Source organism: Accipiter gentilis, chromosome 7 (assembly GCF_929443795.1).
Source record: "Accipiter gentilis chromosome 7, bAccGen1.1, whole genome shotgun sequence".
Taxonomy (NCBI): domain Eukaryota; kingdom Metazoa; phylum Chordata; class Aves; order Accipitriformes; family Accipitridae; genus Astur; species Astur gentilis.
The window spans coordinates 19,044,995-19,064,288 of NC_064886.1; positions in this window are offsets into that span (position 1 = coordinate 19,044,995).

The following is a 19,294-nucleotide window of genomic DNA, read 5'->3' on the forward strand; positions in this document are numbered from 1 at the left end:
TTTGCTTGCCAGATTCTGTGCTCTTGACAATTATTTTGAAATTCAGAATCACTCCATAATCTCCCCCTCATCTTGTTTTTCCTTATGAGTTTCATCTGAAATTGGTGATTATTGAGCATTAGTCAAGCTGCCTTCCCCCTAAATGCCTGCAATTCAGTATTTTAGATTTGTTTTCATGGTCCAGATGCTATTTAGAGCTATATTTATGCTCACAACTGGAATTGTAAACCCTCCTCTAGCCTCTGGCTAAGGGACATATGTGCTTAGGCAGATGTTTCATGACTACAGAAGAAACCATCTCTTAAATACATGACCTGCTTAGCAAATGGATCCTGTTTGCCCAAATGTCAGAGGATGACAACACTGCTAAGAAATCCTCTCTGAAACATCAGTCTGTTCTTTTCAGATCACAGACAGTGATCTGTTAACATGGGTTATGAATGCATGCTACTGAGGGGAGAGTTTTCAAAGAAGTCTCTGGCACTGGGCTTTCTTTAATCTCTTCTGAAAACACTTGCTCCTGTGCCGGTCTGTGTAGGTACTGTGCCATTCATATTCTGCCTGGCTAAGAATTACCCAGGTTAGGGTCAGATAACCTTTGTCTGCCAAGACAGTCCTGGAATACAGCCTTATCCCAACATTACAGTCTATCTTCAGGATACAGAGTTTCTTATCATGCACCCCAACACTTGGGGAAGAGTGCCTCTCACATGATCTGCCTTCAGAAGGGCCTATATTCCATGTCCTGTTTTGCTTTTCTTATACCTGTATGCCCCCAGTCTAAATATGAAGTACTGTGCTTAGAGTACCTGGGTATTATTTCCTTAGTTGGAAAACACCGTTGTCATTCTAGATTTGAAGCCAATCTTTGAATAGATCATATCACCCCACAATGATTAAGGCACTCACTGAAGAAAAAAACTCAAAAAATCACGGTGCCCATTAATGTTTCACAGATGGAACGTTGCATTATTATTCACTTTGATACCCCACACCACGATAGCAGATGCATCTGCTTTAAGCTATTAGTCAAAATGCTTTCCATTCTTAACACCAGAGAAAAGAAAATAAACAAAGGTGAACTTAATGCCAATGTCTAAATAAGTATTATGACACTGGGTTGAACCATACATACCATGATACGTAATTATTTTCCTGAAGGAACGATTCAGCTCCCAACTCCTTAATACTCCAGCATTAAGCTCCTTGAGCAAAAAAAAGCTATGCAGCGTTATTCCAAACTTTACAGTGGAGGTATAGTGCAGCTCTTAATTATTTGTGTTGCAAAGGGAAAGGAGATCATAAAAAAGGAACAAGGTAGATGAAACGACCTACCCTAGGTTCCTCACAAGGTCAACAACAGAACAAGGTAAATGTGATTTGTTCATTTTGCCCAGCAACGAAACCTCACTTTCTATCATACAGCGTACAGTTCAGGCCAAAACTAATACTACAGTGAGACCTCCAGGCTATTCTCACACCTACAAATCCAGAAAGCAAAAACTACAGTGTGAAGAATCCAGTCTGCCCACTGGAAAATTGTACTATACTGTCATCTGCTCTTCCCTTATATATCCCCTATATCACAAAGGTAAATGTGTGGGACCTATCCCAGTATGTACGATATGCCAGTTCATTTGCTACATGTCTCACCCTTATCCTCAATCATTTCTTCACTTCACAACTGAGCACAGGGCCAGAAATATGATTAACTGTGAAATTTAATATATGTCAATTTATGTGCCATTTGCTGTTTGTAGTGTATTGTGAATAAAAGTCTAGACTTTCTCATTTTTTCTTATCCTTCACTCATGTCAGAAATGCCAGATTCCTGAGCTGTACAGTCAGAGAAAAAATAACCAAAATGTCATTCCTGAATCAATCCTGTCTCTGCTGACAGGGCAAGACGTCACAAAATTCTGAAGATGAAAAATTGCTTACTGTACACAACAGCAAATTAATAACAGTACAAACACTGGAGCCAAATCCTACAGTTGTTACTCAATCCTGATGCCTATCAGCTCTAACACAACCTATTCAGCTAATACCATAGGCTGTATTCTTCACACGCTACTGCCTATAATCATGCAGTATCCATAATGGATTTGCAATACTAGAACACAGTGAAACTCACCTCTGGGCACAGTGTTTGCACATGTGAAACACAAACCAGTAAAGTCCACTTTGGTACCTCGGAAGAAGGCTTATGTGGTACTTCAATTACTGGGATTTCTAAATGTGTTTCAAGCTGGCTTTATTTGCCTCCCATTAAAGTAATTTGTATCCCATTCACGTCACTGGTAAAATTTGTTAGTTCGGTTTGAGCAGACTCAAGTTGAAAGCAGCGCATTTCTGAAGGTCCCTTGCAAAGGCTAATAGTTACCACTGACATAACCATGATGAGATAGAATTTTCTTTATATAGTTGTAGCATGCTGAGGCCCTAACCAAGATTGGAGTATCACTGTCCAGGAGGAAAATAACAGACAATTGTATTCTCGTGAGTTTTTTATCTAAACATACAAGGACAGGAGAAAAGGAATTATTATTAATATCCCAATTTTACAGATGGCAGCTGAGGGTAGCAACTTGTCTAAAATAGCCATTCCTGTACTTTAGAAACACAACAGATTTTCCCTTCCAGGTTTGTTCTCAAGTTATCAGAGACACTTGTGACCAAAGACTGTTATGGTACAAATATCTCATTATTGCTTCCATTAAAGACAGTGGAATCCAGGGAGGGCAGGATTTAGCTTGAAATAGTAAAAACAGCAGACGGTTACAGAAAAAAGACACAAAAAATCAGGTGAGCAATAGCATAGCTGCAATTGCTAGCTCCCTCCAGCAACTTGCCAGTCATTCTTTGTATCTTTTTAGTTATTTGTTTTTCAGCCTGTGGGCAGCAGGAGGCTAAAACAAAATTTGGCCAGTTAAACTGCAACTTAAGTGCAACTCCTACAGGTGTTACTCCTAATGCACATAGACCTGGCTATCATTCTTAGCCTTACAGCAAATTTTAACCCAATCATAGGACTTTAAACAAAACAGCACAGACAAATCTTTTTGCTAATTTATCCAGTCCTGATGTTTACCTAGTCTTCAGGGAATGAAGGCTGACTCTTGGCCCCTGTCCCTGCTTACTTCCAAACTTTCCAGGAAATTACTAGGTGAATTAAATTTGTCACTGTCACCAACTATAACAGGAAACAAATATGTCTTCCAAACAAGCAATATTGCACCTTTTTGGATGTATTTGCCTTTCTTTCTCCCTCCTTGGCTTCCTACTAAGTTAAGTAGGCACCCATTTTTCCTATTCCTAAAGCTGGTCCTGTATTTATTTGTTTGCTTAGAAAGATACTGTTTTTCATGATGTTTGACTACAACAGAAATATATAGTATCACAGACAGAAATATATAGCATCAAAGACTGGAATGATCCTTGGCCAAGGTAAGACTTTGTCCTAACTTGCAGCTGAATAAGGGTATGTTTTTAAACTCATACATTTTTGGGTTAATTCTCATCAGGGATTAAAAGCTGCTCTAATCACTAGATAACACAAGCCTTGAGCAAATCACTAGATAATACAAGCCTTGAGCAAAAGAGCACATGCAGTTACTGCCAGGTGTTTCCATATCCAGTTCAAACACAAAAAACCCAATCAGCATCTGAAATTTATTGCAGAATTCAAGATCCCAGCAAGCACTCCATGAGTGTCAACTTTGACCTCAGCCAAATCATCCCTCATTTACCTACTGGAAAAGAAAAGAATTTTGGGAAAAAACCTATAAAGTGACTGATGATGTGCTTGTGATGCATTTATCAGGCAGGATGTTAAGCTGCAATAGCAGAAAATTTCTTGCATAAAACAGATTAAGAAATCAAAGCCGTACATCTTCCATACATTTTCAGATCTACGATTGGAAGACACAGTGCATACTTTTCTGTCATGGGATAAAGCTGACCTTGAACACAGGAAAAAAAGAAGAATGCCAGTGATGTGCCAGAGATGATTAATGGGAAAGAAAAGAGAGCTCTTTCCAAACAGCATTAGTGATCAGGTAGGGGAAAACTGAAAAAGACTAGAAACACATCAATGCCCAAGCCAAGAGAGCGCACAACGGTTCCATCCCCTCTAAAGCTACCTGCTTCTTTCCTCTGCAGTTCATCCATCACTCCCTCCAAAAGACCTCTACAGAGAATCTTTTCCAGCTTGTGATCTGATAAGCGTGGCCAAATAGGATAACAAGGTAAAGAAACCTCTCCATACTCTCATTTCAGGTGGAATACCTGCAGAGAGGAAAACAAATACAATTTTGTTTTTAAAGCAAAAAGAGACCAGAAAGAAGTGAGAAAATGCAATACGGATTCTCCTATCTCTGTGCTGATAGGTGCTATTGGCTGCCACCTCGTAAGATGATCAAATTGCTCATAAAACCCGTCACCATCAAAGGCTTTTTCCATGCCCAGGACAATGAGAAATCAAGTCACATGACAGCTGGTTTAAAACTACCTTTGTAGGTGCTGAATGGTATAGTAGAACGAGCTAGAAGAAGGAATGCTGATCATTGAAGCTTAGAGGAACCAGAAGCACAGATGATCTGAACTGAAATCCTTGAGATTTCTCAGCAAGTACTCTGCCTTCTGAATGTGAATGAGATCACTCTCATTTTATTCCCAACCTGATGGATGAGAAAATGACTGCAAAACAGAACAATGCAGCAACATGCAGCAGGGAGCTTCCAGCTTCCAGTTTTGCTCTTTTGCGCCTACTCTATTTCTGCTTTTTTTAACTTTCTTTTCATTGTTTTCATTTCAGTTTTGAACCTACTAAAAACAACAGCAGTTTGACTTTGAGGTCAGCCACAGAGTAACACCTCTATCACGTTCTTTTACTTGTGGGGGTACTTGACTTTCTTCCTAGACCAGATCCTGCTTTCTGTTGTTTAGGTGCTAAGATGTGGTAATTAATTTTCTCTGGAGTTACTGAATATTCTTGAGTAGCAAAGAACTCAGCCTTTTCTTGAGTTGTGTTATAAGCCTAGAAGTGGACATTTAGATTTCAGTCGAGTTTTGGGACTTTGTCCTATGATAAATGGTTTACATAGGATTGCTGCTTGCTCCCTTCATTTAATCTTCCCTGAGGCAGTGGAGACATATGTAGTAAATTTCTATAGACTGTATTATCCTGCACCTAGCACAATTCAAAGAATTTATCAGAAAGACTGCTTCAGAATTCTCTCCACCAGCCAGAACTGTGCACCTTGTAGGTTGGCTCGTTAATGTATAACTACGGATGGACCAACAGAGATTGATTTCAGCTGAAGGTAGGATTTCAATCTTGCAGTTCAGAATGTAACCAAGTGAGACTTGAATTCAATAGTGCAGCTTTCACGGGTGACACTCATATAACAGGGAGTTGTTCGTGAGCAGCAGGATCCACTGTCCTATCTTCTAGACTGGATGTTGTAAATTATTAACTCCACAAGAGAAAGCCATACAAAAGTCAGCAGATGTTAAGTCATGTTTCTGAGGCTAAAATAGGCCCTCATATGTTGTTTTTACATTAGGTTTCCTTTCCCATTCCACCCTCCTTTGCACCGCATAGTTGAAGACTACATTCAGTCTGTTCAGCTGACTTGCTTTCCACATTGTACCCGCCACCCATTTACAGCCAAGTTTGCAATTGGTCCCATCCAAATTGTAACCTTGAGACATCCTCCATGATCAGGCTAAAATGTCATGATTGTTCTAAAAGATCACGTCTTGCAAAAATCAGACTATTTTCAGTGACCATCTGGTTTTTTGGCTTTCTTGGAAAGTGGTACCCTCAGGTCCCACACATAGATGGAGTGTTTCCCGTCAGTGGTCTTATCTGTACAACAAACCTCCTCCTTCCTCAAGCTCATCTGCTTGCTAACACAGAAATGTTAAAGTTTGCTGTAAATATCTTCAAAATCCAATATGTGAGTAATAAGAGAACTGAAACAAATATGTTTTTCTGCATTAAAGAACATGAATTGCCCCTAGAGCTCCCTGAAACTTTGACAACCATTAAACTTGTTGCTCCATGCATTGTTTTTGCCGGTGTGTATTTTTAATCCTGTTCTTCTTGCTGCTAGATGGATTTCAAAACATCCCATGCAACACAGAAAAGTAAATTGAAATGAGCATTATCTACACCTGTAATTAAAGTAGTATTAATTTTTCTTCACTGAAAAATTAAAGGGAAAAATCCCATACTTGACAAAAGAAAATGCATTGTCACATTTTTAAGTCAAAGTTAATTATGAATTATGGATCATTTGCAAGAAAGCAATACAAAAGTACCCACTGGGCCTGTATCCAAAGTAAAAATGAATTTATGACAAAGCTGATATTGACCCATCATTTATAAAGTCTGTTAAATTTATCTTAGACTGGGCTTCTAGTGGAAGATGATTTATTAAACAAAGTAATATAAAACATAATGAAATAGATTAAGTCTCTTTTGAAATATTGTTATCCATTAGACCTGGTAAATTTAAGTCTGTTTAAACATGAAAAACCACTTTAGCAGATACTCCAGCTCCTACCTAAATGTGGGGTTGCTAATGCTTTAGTCTCCTATGTTGAAAAATCTTTGTCAGGAGAATAGATGGTGGTAATGATTTTATTTATTTTGGGGCTTTAAATTAATAATCTTTAGGATATCTCAACAATTGCAAATCTTTTCTGCCTCCACAAAGAATACAGGTTTTACCTAATTTAGATTCAGAAGGTTTCTCCTCTGGTTATCAGAGCAGCTGAGCAATGGTCTTAGTTAAGCAGTCTTCCAAAGAGCCTTGCATGGTCACCAGGGGTTTATCCACGCTGTAGTGGGAACAGTAGCAGCAGCATAGGAGATGCCTAATTTGGCATCACGAGAAAGCAGTGGCAGTGAAGACACATCAGCAAAAACTTCATCATGGGTAAGCAGCCAAAACGTATTCACTGGCAGGCAAGTACTTGTAGTTGTCCCTTGCAGTATGTCTGCATTGTGCAGCAGGGCATGAGGCAGTCCTCTCTAGGCTGGTGATAATCCAAGCCAGGAAGACCATGTGTTGAAGAGCAACATGGTGGTTGTCAGCCATGTGACAGGTTGTTGTGCATTTGAGGTTGCCATGCCTGTGCAGTGCTGGCACTGGGCTGCCAAGCTAGCGTAAATGGAGCTAAACTGCTTCCAGGTCTGAGTGGATGTGTGGTTACCTCTGCTAAAGGGTTGATGGGCTACCCTGCCATGCAATATACTTTCCTGACATAGTTTGTGTCTCCACATCATCTTCCTAAGGCTGCCAAGTGTTCTAGTTCATTTTACTTTTGAATAAAACAAACCACAATGCAGTTAGGAGTAGATGTAACTTCTCTTGCCCGTGTTGTGTAGACCTTGGCTCTGGGTACATTCTTGAGGGAAAGAAGGCTGGAGGCAGCCCATGCTCCCACTCAGTAGATAAATGTTTGGGAAAACTTGTCACATCTGCTAACTCTAAAGGAAGACAGACATTCAGGGACAAAGCCAGGTACACACATAGAGCCTAGGAACAATCTGAAGTATGTGAGCAGCCTCAGTGAAATCAGAGTATCCTTCATAGCACTCAGGTAATCTATTGCTGCCAAACATAAAGATGTTCTTCACTGCTGAGTTCTGCATGTGTGCTTTATGGTGTAAGGCCCCATGCATTTCCTGCACACCCTTGGCTGGATCTCTGGTTACTAATCTGTAGCTACAAGTGCTAGGATTCATTTCTTGAAATAAATCTCTGGCGTACTGGCTTGAATGGTTTATAACCGTGCTTCCCTCTGTGTTCCAACCACATTAATTCTGTTGTAATGACTCCTGTAAAGATATCATTTGAATAGTAATGTTTATCAGTTTTACTTTCGCCTATTTTCCAGAATAATCCATCCTCTTATCTCACTTTTACTTTTCAGCCTTTCAACATTTCTAAGCTTTAGTGTTTGTGCATAATGCAAAATCTTATTGCCAGAGGAAAAGCAGTTTCTCTCTCTTTTTTTTTAAATTTATTCATAATTAAAACTCTCATGTTAGTGACAGTTTTCAAATCTGACATGACGTTTTTATAATCTAGTTAATATCTCAAAAGGTTTTTCTGCATTGCAGCCTGGGAATTATGCAAATTGAGGTAAGAAACAAAAACAGCATTGTCTCAATGTTGTTTAATCATAAAGCTATGACTGAAGAATTATTATTGGTTTTATTACAGGAAAACTACATTACAGGTTTTTTGCCAAAAGCAGGTGATAGCTCAGTACATTCTGCACTGTAAGAATTCTCCCTTTCCTACAGTTTGCTTTTGCAGACAGAAAGATATAATAATAGATTCACTGCCACTGCAAATACACCTGGCCTTAGTCCAAAGCTAGTGCTGAAGTTAATAGAAAGATTCAGTAATGAGCTTGGGATCAGGCCCTTTATAAATATAATTGACTGTCATACTTTCCTCCCATTTTTTTCCATGCCACTTGATGTTTTACACTGCAAGATTTTATATGTACAGACATGTTTGCAAACCATGTGTTCAGCCTTGGCTGAGGAGCTAGATGCTATTGTAGACTAGGTACTAAATGGGCAGTTGTTTCTTTATAATGACTCTAAATTTTTAATTTTGTGTCTCTACAGTTAATTACTGAATTCTTATCCCTATATTGGGTTGGGATTAGTGGGACTCACTCAGTGCAAAGGCAGCTATGAAATGCATCACAGAGGTAATCCATACATCTCATCTATCCCTTAGCGGAGATTTGCTTTGGCAGAGGCAGGCACAGGCAGTTCAGAATCTCCACAGAGCTCTACTTACAATAAAATAATATGGCTTGATAGCATGAAGGGCTGGTAACTCAAAGATCCATGCTGCTCTGTCACACTAGTGTATTAAGGGAGGAGGGAAGTACTGAGGTTTGGCCTTATTTTTTAATGTAGAGGAGGTGCAGAAGAAGAGAGACTGACCTATATTTGGAAGTCCCAGGACTGCCAGTGGAAAAGGATGGGACAAAGATTGAGGATAGGGCATGGCCCAAAGGTGCACAATATTTAGAAAAGAGGATTATGCATTCCTTATGCAGTCACTACAGCCGCCTCCACTAGAGCTTTTCTGTGAGTGAAAGTAAATAGTGATATGAGTGCTTAAGCTGAGAAGCATGCCTAGAGCCGAACTCCTGCAGCCAAATGATTTATAGTATATTTACTTTTCCTGGTCATCCAGCCAGCAGTCGCCTTTAAGCTACCATCATTACTGTGTCACTGGAGAGTCTATTATTGCTCCAATCTCTTACTCATTTTCACTTTGCTCTTCCTAATAATTGAGGGCTGGGCAGGATTCCTTACACGGAGATTTAGACTATCACAGAGTTCGTACAATGTCTGCCACTACCAGGTGTCTTTGGCCTTGTAAATGGTTTCCTTGCACATGCCCAGGTGGCCCAAAATGTATTCAGTTCAGTTACCTGGTGCCTGTATTTGCTCAGTGTCTTATGTGACATGCAGAACTGGACAATTTGTCCCACCAGGAATCTTCCCCAGACCTGTGCAGAAGAGCTCCTGCCACTGCAAGCCTTGGGGCAGCCATATAAACTGGCTTGCTCCTCTGGGATAGAGTATATGAGATTTTATTTTGAGGACTTACGTTGCCAGATGATCAGTTATGTCTTCAGATGCAAAAGCTGACCCGAGGCTCTTTCTTTCCTGTCCTTTCCCTTCATAAAAAATGAGTCATTGAGAGTGAAAGATCAAAAGTAAAATCAGTGCAAGGGAGTAACAAAATGCACGATTTGAGTGTGTGTACATGTGCTTCTAGCTCTAAAGGACTGCAGCTGAGTGCTATGAATTTTAAAGAGATGACACACAGAAAAGGAGCTGCTCATTCAAACACCACAATGATGGAGCTAAGGATTGTCCATGGGGAATAGCTGACCACTGGGCTCAAGCCTGGACTCTCGCTAACAACTCCTGCTTAATCTAAATAAATTGCTTAACTCCATTTGGTCTTACTCTGTAAAATCTACTTGTATAACTCAAGCTAGACTACCACAATATCAAAGAGAAGACTGTATGAGTGATTTCTCTACAGTGATGGGTTCTGTCTTATGGCTTCACCAGTGAGGACAGCAGTTTTCTTGAGTTCAAAAGCATCCGTGTTTGCTTGCTGCAATATTGAGCTTGTTGCTGCCTTGTGACAACTGTGTGCACAGTGCTCAGGGTAAAGCATATTTATAACATATATTTGGGTAACATCTTTCTCCAACTGTTCAACATCTGCACTATAAACCTTCCCTATTTCTTACACATTTGCAGATTGTGCCGGGCTGTAGGAGAACTCTAACAGCTACACTAATGGCAAGGTCAATTTTGCATGTGTGCTATAAAGAATACAACATATATGTGTTCATACTACTGTAAACTGGAATGACCCTTAAATATAAAATTTTAAATGCCATACATTCACTAGCTTTATAATAGTTTACAAGTATCTGATGGCAGAAATTAATTTACATACCAGAATAATTCTTATATAACTGAGAAATGCCGTTAGCATAATTTATGAAGGTTGCTTAGCTGATATTTACAGCAGCTGCAGTAAATCCAAGATGCAGCTTCAAACACAACTCACAGTATCTCCCTAAGATGTAACCTAATACTGTCAGGAAGTGTCAGCTTTAAACAAATAACTCAACACAACACTGTACTAAATAAAGATTATGACAATCTAATGCTGATCTTCAAACTTGAGATGTTTAGGCACAACAGAATTGATTTTCTTTTTGCTCTTTTAAAAGCAAAAGGTCATCCAGAAAAACAGTATTTCAGAGGTCAATCAGTTCACAGCCCTCAAACGTATTTTGCTATGTCATAAAATTTCACTACAGAAAGAACATTATGACCATTTGTCTTGTCCTGCTAAGAGGGCAGCAGGAAAGATGATGCAGCATCTAAGTTTTAGTGAAATAAGTATCAGCAATTTCACTGTTTGTAGAAAATAATAAAAATAATTTGCAGAGTAACACTGGGTTAGTTTAATGATAAAGCTCACAATCATTGCACTGTCTTTTATTGCATTTAACAAGATCACATATCTTGTTTTTTCTGTATACCCATCTTCTATGCTTTATTTTCACATACTGTTAGTGTTATAGCGATAACCACAATCCCAAACAACCTTAATCCCCCCTCAGCCCACTGCAATTCATTTCTCAAAGGTCAAAAAGGGTTAAGGCAAAACCAGGCAGAGAAGGGAAGTGATAAGGCCTATGTCACACAGTGGCTTGGTACCAGAATCAGAAATAGAACCCAGGTCTCCTGAGTCACACGCTAGAGCCTTATCTCTTAGATAACGCTGTCATCAGAAATAAATACCAGTTGTAGGTTAACTGGTCGATGAGCATGCACTGGTTTGCAGAAGGGACAAGTGACAGGCCTAAGCTTTCTCATCTTGTCATGACTGCTCCTTGTCAAGGGGAGAGATGTGTTAAGAGAAGAGATTTGTTGCCTTTGGAGATCCGTTTTTTAGAAGGAGGGAAAGGGGTCACCAGTCCCCTGAGGAATGTGGACTTGGAAAAGAAAAATTCCTAATAAGAGGATCTGATAAATATTTGCTATTTGGAAAAAACAAACACACAAAAAAAACCCAGTGGACAGAATTTAATACTTCAATAAAAATCAGATTTTAGATCACTAGTAAATATAGCATTGCTTTTCAAAGCCTGAAAATTTAGGTTGTCTCCTTTTTCCCACTCCCTCCTCTTTTTTCTTTGCTTACTCAATTTTGCCACTGTAAAGACTTGGGGGAGGCATTTATGCCATTTTGAATGCATTTACCTGGAAGGTCAAAATCTACTTTGTAACTTTCCGCAAAGGCAGTTCCAGAAACAGTAAAGGGGAAGGCAACAGGCACGCTACACTGTTCAACTGTAATAGTTTTAGTTTGGCAATCCTTGGTAAACCAGTAAGTGAATATGCTGAAAGAAATTTCAAATATCAGATTTCACCTATGGAGCTAATAATCCTGACTTTTCTCTCTTCCTGTTCAGGCAGGATCCTATACTTAATTTAGTATTTCAGGCTTTATTTTACTGCTACAAACAATTTGCATAGTCATTGCATCTCTACCGTCATTTCACTTGTCCACATCCTTCTGACATGCAACAGGCTGTCACACCATGTTTAAAAAGATCCAAGCTGTAAGAGGTTCTCTTGCTTATTATTCAGTACACAGACCTGTATACCCACTTCAGAGCCAGAAGCCACCTGGTATCAGTTTAAAAGTATAATTTGGCTTTCTTCCTGTTTTCTTTCCTGGTTTGGGTTGAAATTCAGAAGCAAGTAAGATAGGAGAGGGATGTGTGTGTGTGGAGGGGCATTACAGCATGTTTTGCAGGAGTAACAACTGGAGATTTTGTTTAGAAACATGCCCAGATGCACACTCGCTCACCCATCTTCACTGAAAGATCAATCTGTAAGAAAGTGAATAGAGAAAATACCTCACTGGTATCCCTGGCTTCCCACGTACCATGCCACCAGACCAAGAGCCTCAGGAAGTCAGTCCTAAAATTTGTGTCCTCTGATTACATTATTGGAGACAAAACCTTCACCAAGTTATACATCAGGATCGGCCAATCTGGAATTATATCCCTATTTCTTAATGCTAAGTGCAAATTTCATTTTTAAGTTTGTCCCATCTTCACTTTGATATCAGATTGCTTCCCTTTTGTCCCTGCTGTACTAAGGTTGTGATAATGACTAGTGATTAACCACATCTTTATATATCACCTAAAATGCTTGCCTCAGGAAGATGATATTTTAGAGAGGAAGAAGTATAATAAATTGCTAAGTATATTATTATGAGACAAGGAACAGCTTAGGTAAATAATTAGCGTCTTACCTTATGTCCTGACAGGGTATGAATCAGAGGTAACTTGTCATGCTACAGCAAAAAAATTATTCAAGCATAACTTTAGATGTCCATGGGGGGAGAAACAGATTACAGCCCATCCTGTTGTTTATTTTTTATTCTCCTGGCTCTGCAGAAAAGAAAATATGATATTACAGCTGACTAGAATTTCTGATGGAATGCAATGGGTTGTAAAGAGTTTATCAATTGAGCTAGTATCTCCCACCACTGGAAAAAATAAAAGGCCTGCTTGTGCAAAAGCTATCTTTTCAGTAATCTGTGTCATTACATTTCCGTCTTCAGGGAGTTGAGCATGCACGCAGCGTCTAGGTTCAAATGGCCATGTAATGGTTGATTGCCTCCCATTCCCCAGGCAAGTTGGTGTTCTGCTGATGATGTTACTAGCTAAATAATTGGGAAGTGATCTCGTGCAGAGAGTGTTAGCCTAATGCTTAGTGAGATTAGTGAAATAATTAATTGTATCTATTCAGGACATAACTGGTTGGTGTAGAAGGGAAATTGCTTTCCCTTCAGAGTAGGGAGAGCGTACCATTAAGGAACATTAACTTCACCATAGATTAGGCAAGGATATAATAGTTTTTCCTATTGCACGTCAAAGGCGAATCAAGACACTTGTAGGAAAAGTAAGAACAAAAGGAGAGTATCAAAAGAAGTGACCGGCACTTGAACACAAGAGCTGTCTGGAGCCTCAGTCTGCCAACAGCAGCGGCAGTCATTGTACCTTTACAGGCAGTGTGTTGGCCATTGACTGGCTATGTCTACACACAGCACGGCAGTGCTGTGCAGGTTGCAATGGGTTTGGAGAGGAATAAATGTATTTCTGAAGTATTGCTGCTTCTCTGAACAAGGTCTGGTATGTATGCAGAAGATAGTCTTGGCAGTGTAGACATGATCATTGCAAGATGGAATTGGAATCAACATGAAGCATCATTAGTATTTGGGGTATCACATGGGGCTGTGCATTTCCAAAGGCATCCAACTACTACCCCTTCGCTTCCCCTTGGGGCACCAGAATGGCTGATGTATCCAAGGCAGATGTAACTGGAGCCAAAAAACAGTAGGGAGAACTAAGAGCTTGAGAGTTTTAATTTTTTATGACAATGCTAATATTTTTAAATGATCATGCTATAATTGTTCAGAACACTTACTTAAATGTAAATTCCATGAGTAAAGGAAGATAAAACAGGCATTCAAGGCACATTTGGTTCACATTGAATTAAAAAATGAAATTATCTGTTCAGTTGAACTAGTTTTCTAGCCTGTAAAAACGCTGTAGATTCTTGTACCTGACATGTAATACTCTTTTGTGATTAGATTATTAGTTTAATGAATAATGAAATTATCTCACTGTTTCTTTCTGATTTTACTGCATAGATTAAAAAAAGAAACAAGTACAAAAAGGGTCATACATGAGTAGTTGTGTTTGACTTACAAATCTTATCCAAACCACATTTTAATAGTGAACTGCAACAGCAGACACTCCCCAAGAGCCAAAAAAAAAATGTTTTCACTACATAAAACAAGATAAGAAAAAAACATGTTCTGGACTGTAAGGAGGCATACTCTGTTGGTGTAGGGTGGAGCGAGGAAGAGGGTGAAAAGAAACAGTCAGAGGTGTATGTGACCATGGAAAGTCAACAATCAAAGAACAGAAAAAAATTCAGAGGTTGCCTGCTCAGGTCCCATTCCCAAGACTGTCAGCAAAGGTCTGATTCCTGTGATTTCCTAAACAGTTCCTAAAGAAGGTGTCTTAATGAGCATGAAGATGTGACTTTTCTCAGCTTTATGAATGATGCCTGTAGTGCATACACATTAACATGCATACTTACATATATGAAAGTTTTTGACCCAACAGCAATGTCCAGAGAGTTTTTAAGAAGTGTTCAAAGCCCAGATCACTGCATGGTTTTAAAAATATTTTATTTGGGCTACTAAATTGGCAGAACTCTGGTCTTGACCTTGTACACTTCTATGGGTTATTCACTATACATGATTTCCACTGTACTTGGACTTTTACCGTACAGTGTCAACATGCATCTTTTACAACCTCTGAAAATAAGTCTCGACCATTGGCTGTGTCCCAGGGAGATCTATAATTTTTTTCAAAGGAATACTTGCTTGTTTTATAACTGAAATTTTATGTCTCCTTTTTTAATAAAAGAAGAAAAAACAAATGTTGCAGAGGTCTCAGTCCTTCTTAACTGGCATGAACATTGTCAGAGAAAGAAAGAAGGAAAGTGCAAAACTTTTAAACTACAGTGCTCTGGAAATAAAAAGGCTAGACTTGTAACTATTTATAATTATTTAATTGGGACTCTTCAGTTAATGCTGCATTAACACTTTGCATAATCTAATCTCTGCCTTACAGAAGTGCTATTTTAAGCTTTAAAATTTCATGTCGCAATTTTCAGGATAAAGAATTTTGATTGTAATGATAGATCAGAGACTGTTTGAGAAAAGCGACACGAGACAAGAATGCAAAGCCGTGTGATTTTTCTCCCTGGCCACAGCTTGTCTCTTGTATTATGCTCCACAGAATAAGGAGCAAAGAGTGAACCTGCAATTAGATTAATCCTACAATTGATTCCAAAAGGTTCAGTGATTAAAAACAACTGTACAGAACCAACATTTAGTAAAAGAATCAAACACTATTTATGCACCAGTAGCTTTCTTAAAAACAGGAAAAAAACCCTCAAGCCAGAGGAACAAGCCCAAGGTTTAATTTATATAAATTGCAGCCACCTGCTCACTCAATTTCCAAAAGAAAGCTTTTTCTGCATGCTATAAATCAATTTCTCTAGCTAAAGAAATCTCTGAGAGTCTCACTCATTTAATCTTCCATCTAAGGCTGCCAACCTTTCCTCTTAAACTGTATGTATTATTAGAAAATTAGTGAGTGATTACTTTCAACCAACTGACCATTACCTGTCTCTAGACAACCAGATGCATACTTACATTAAATGCGACAATACTTTAAAAAAAAATAATGTATAAAGGCAGGGAATCCTGCTGCACTAATAAAATATTGATTGTTAGTGTAGGGCACTGTACTAATGCCTGTGGAATGAAATTCTGACATGAAGTCTGAGAAGCTGTTGGTACATGAAGCCTTTTATGAAATCTCATTTGGCACTAAAACATTTCCACAAGGTGGGTTTCCAGTTGATTGTCACTAGCAGAGAAGCAGTGAGTGTCACTTAAAAGATACAGAAGTTAGTGGAATGAATTTAAAGAATAGATTGATGTTACTAGTTCATAAAACCACTTAAATGAGGGCTTGCTTTGCTATGCTGTGTAGGAATAGATTTCTCCTTTGGGAGCTAATTTTCAAAACCTAGTCACAAGGGACTCACATGATCCAAAGCGCTGCCCAAAGAACAAGATGAATACTTTCATCCTCTAATAGGTCATCTATTGCCTCAAGCAAGCAAGTTTATTTTTGGTCTTGAACCGTTAGCAGGTCACTAGAACATTTGGTTCTTAATTACTGGGCCAAATTCATCCCTTGAGTAATTCCACAGATGTGTAGGGAAAATGAACACTGCCGACTTTTAAAAACTCTTTGTAGACACTTTAAAAATATTTCTTCAAAAATACTTTAAATGTGCTGTCTTGGAGGGACTACTTGAACTAGGATATATTTAGGAACTGAAGGATACTGGACTAGCACTGACAAATTTGGACATCTTTCTGTCACTTCCAATCTTAATTCATTGTAAGGGAAGAGCAAGGGAGGAAAAGGATTGTATTTATGAGCCACTGTTATTTTATGTCAATTGATATTCTCCATGGCTGCTGGTCATGACTCAGATTCTTTACTATTTAGATTCTTAATTCCTTAAAAGTACTCAATAAATGAATCATTGCCAAGAGCTTTTACAATTTAAAACATGCTTGTGGCCGAATTGCCAGAATGAACATGATTATTTCCCTCGGAGCTCTAATATGTGTTATCAGTATTGGAATAGTAAAAGAAAGGGTAAAGGAAAACATGTCCTTCTCTGAATTTGATACACTGCAATATGCCATGCATGCCTGCTTCATGTACATACCAGTATATAAACCCACTTTAAAATATCTAGAAGTAACGCCCAAGCCTAAATGCACAGAAATCTTTACATCCGTTAAACAATAACTGTACCCTGACTGAAAGTAACTCAGTACGGCTCTGCTCATTGCATAATGTTACAACCCACATCGGGATGAATTAAGCTCTAGGATAGGAGGGCTCTGGGATTTCAGTTATCAGAGATATTTAAGAACTGTCAGGAATGGTTTGGGTAGAGCTGATCCTTCTTCAGGGTGGGCTATAGGCCTAGAGGATGTCTTGATCTCCTTTTTAGATGTATTTGCTATGACTGTCTGCAATTCCATGAGACATTGACTCCGAGGAAAAGCCCTTAGATTGACATTGTCTATCTTTACTAGATGAAGTGGGGAATAAAAATCTCTCAGCTGAGAATACCTACCTCAATACTGCTATGCCAGGGACACTCCACATCAGCATGTGCAGAGGCTCTAGCTGCTACCATCAGAGCTCAAACAAGAGCCATTCAAAGCTGCTCCATGGCTGCCCTGGTAGTGTGGGTTGGTAGAGGTCACCCCAGTGCTCCTTTCCAATTTCGCATAGAGGGCTTGTTTAAATTCCTCCTTTGCAGAGGAAGAGAAAGATACATGTTCAGGAAGCTGTGAACAAAGAGAAAAACAATGCCATATAATCAGTGCTGCTGCTGTCCTCCTTCTTTCAGAACTATCATATAAGTAATTTCTGCCTTTTTCTCCATTCAAAAAAAAAAAAAAAGAAAAAAATTGCAAAGAACATTTCTTTGCACGAAGAACACTACTGTTAAACATCTGTGACTGAGGTCACTTCTATCCTCTTGTCTGGCCTCTCTCTTATTTTGCAAACTTGTTTCCTGCAGCTGAGCTAGAACTTTTCTTCTGAATTTAAAAAAAAAAAAAAAAAAGTCCTCTGTCACAATTTCTGGAAATGAGTCTTCCTGTAAATGTCATTCTTTTTCCTCCCTTGAAATGGCTGCTCCATGATCACATTGTAGGACAGGGATGGGATGGGTTCAAAAACACTTTCCAAATATGTATCAATGCCATCTATTACCTACCTGGAAGCCTCTCCAAAGCAGCAGTTGGATATCATCATATTTCTAGCAGACATGCAATTGACCACAAAAAATCAGGTCTAGGCAGCATCCAGCAATGAAGCCAAGATCTCAGCAAGCATAAAAGCTGACTTTCACATTCTGTGACTGCAGGGATGCTAGTGCCTAAAGACCAACCACTGGACTGTGACAGCACAAGGATGTTCACCCTGGTGCTTGACCCAGGGTACTTGACCCACCTGGGGAGCTCAGCTTCAGCACCACAAGGGCTGAAACTGAGGCTTTGCACAAGTCTTAGTACCCTACTAGAGAAACTACACACCCAGCACATTTTATCCCTGGATGGACAGCATACTTCCATCTATATCAGTGGTTAGACTGAATGAGGAGCAACTGTTTATATCTCATGTGATGTTAATGTGTTGCCAGACCTTGTTGCTGAAGTATACATGAAGGATCTGTGGCTCTTTATTAAGAGATACAATGCAGAGCTAATTCAGTCAAAGCTGGACTTACTTGAGAGTTAAAATAAGGAGATGGAATTGCAATTATAACTGCAAGCCTAGTAGGAACCTCAGAATCAGAATCTTCATACTAGTGATTAATCTCTGGAATCATATTGAAATGCAGGTGGTCTAAGAAAATAGAGCTGTGAACTTTTGGCAAGAATAGTTATTGATTTTGCTGGTGTGCAGAAAACATGAAAATAACAGTGGTTTAACTCCAGGTATTTTTTCCCTTTGTTGCAGAAAACTTTTGCAGGTGGGGGAACATGTGGAAGATGAGAGTTGCTACCTGCTATTAAGTCAGCCCATTTCACCCTGACTTGAAATTCTGCTATTTGGTCAATAAGATATCAATTCCACTTATAACAGTTTTTTGGTTTTTTTAAGTGCCTCTTGAAGGTAGTGCCTCTAAACTGCCATTTGCATTTTAATTAAACCTGATTACTAAAAATTAAAAAGCTATTTGCTAAGATTATAATCATTTAAAAAAGAAAAAAAAAAGATGTATCAAAACATCAAATTAAATACTTTTTGTCATGATTTACCAATGAATGAGTACCTGAGGTCACATTCCTCCCTGCTGCAGATGGGGTTCACTCCTTCCATCCTGTGGAGTTCAGTGTGATTCTGCCCACGTATCATCCTATGTGGTCTCATGAAAATATTGTAAAATGCATTTTAGCATCTGATAAGCGGTGTTTTGCATTCTGACTCGTACATACTTCAATAT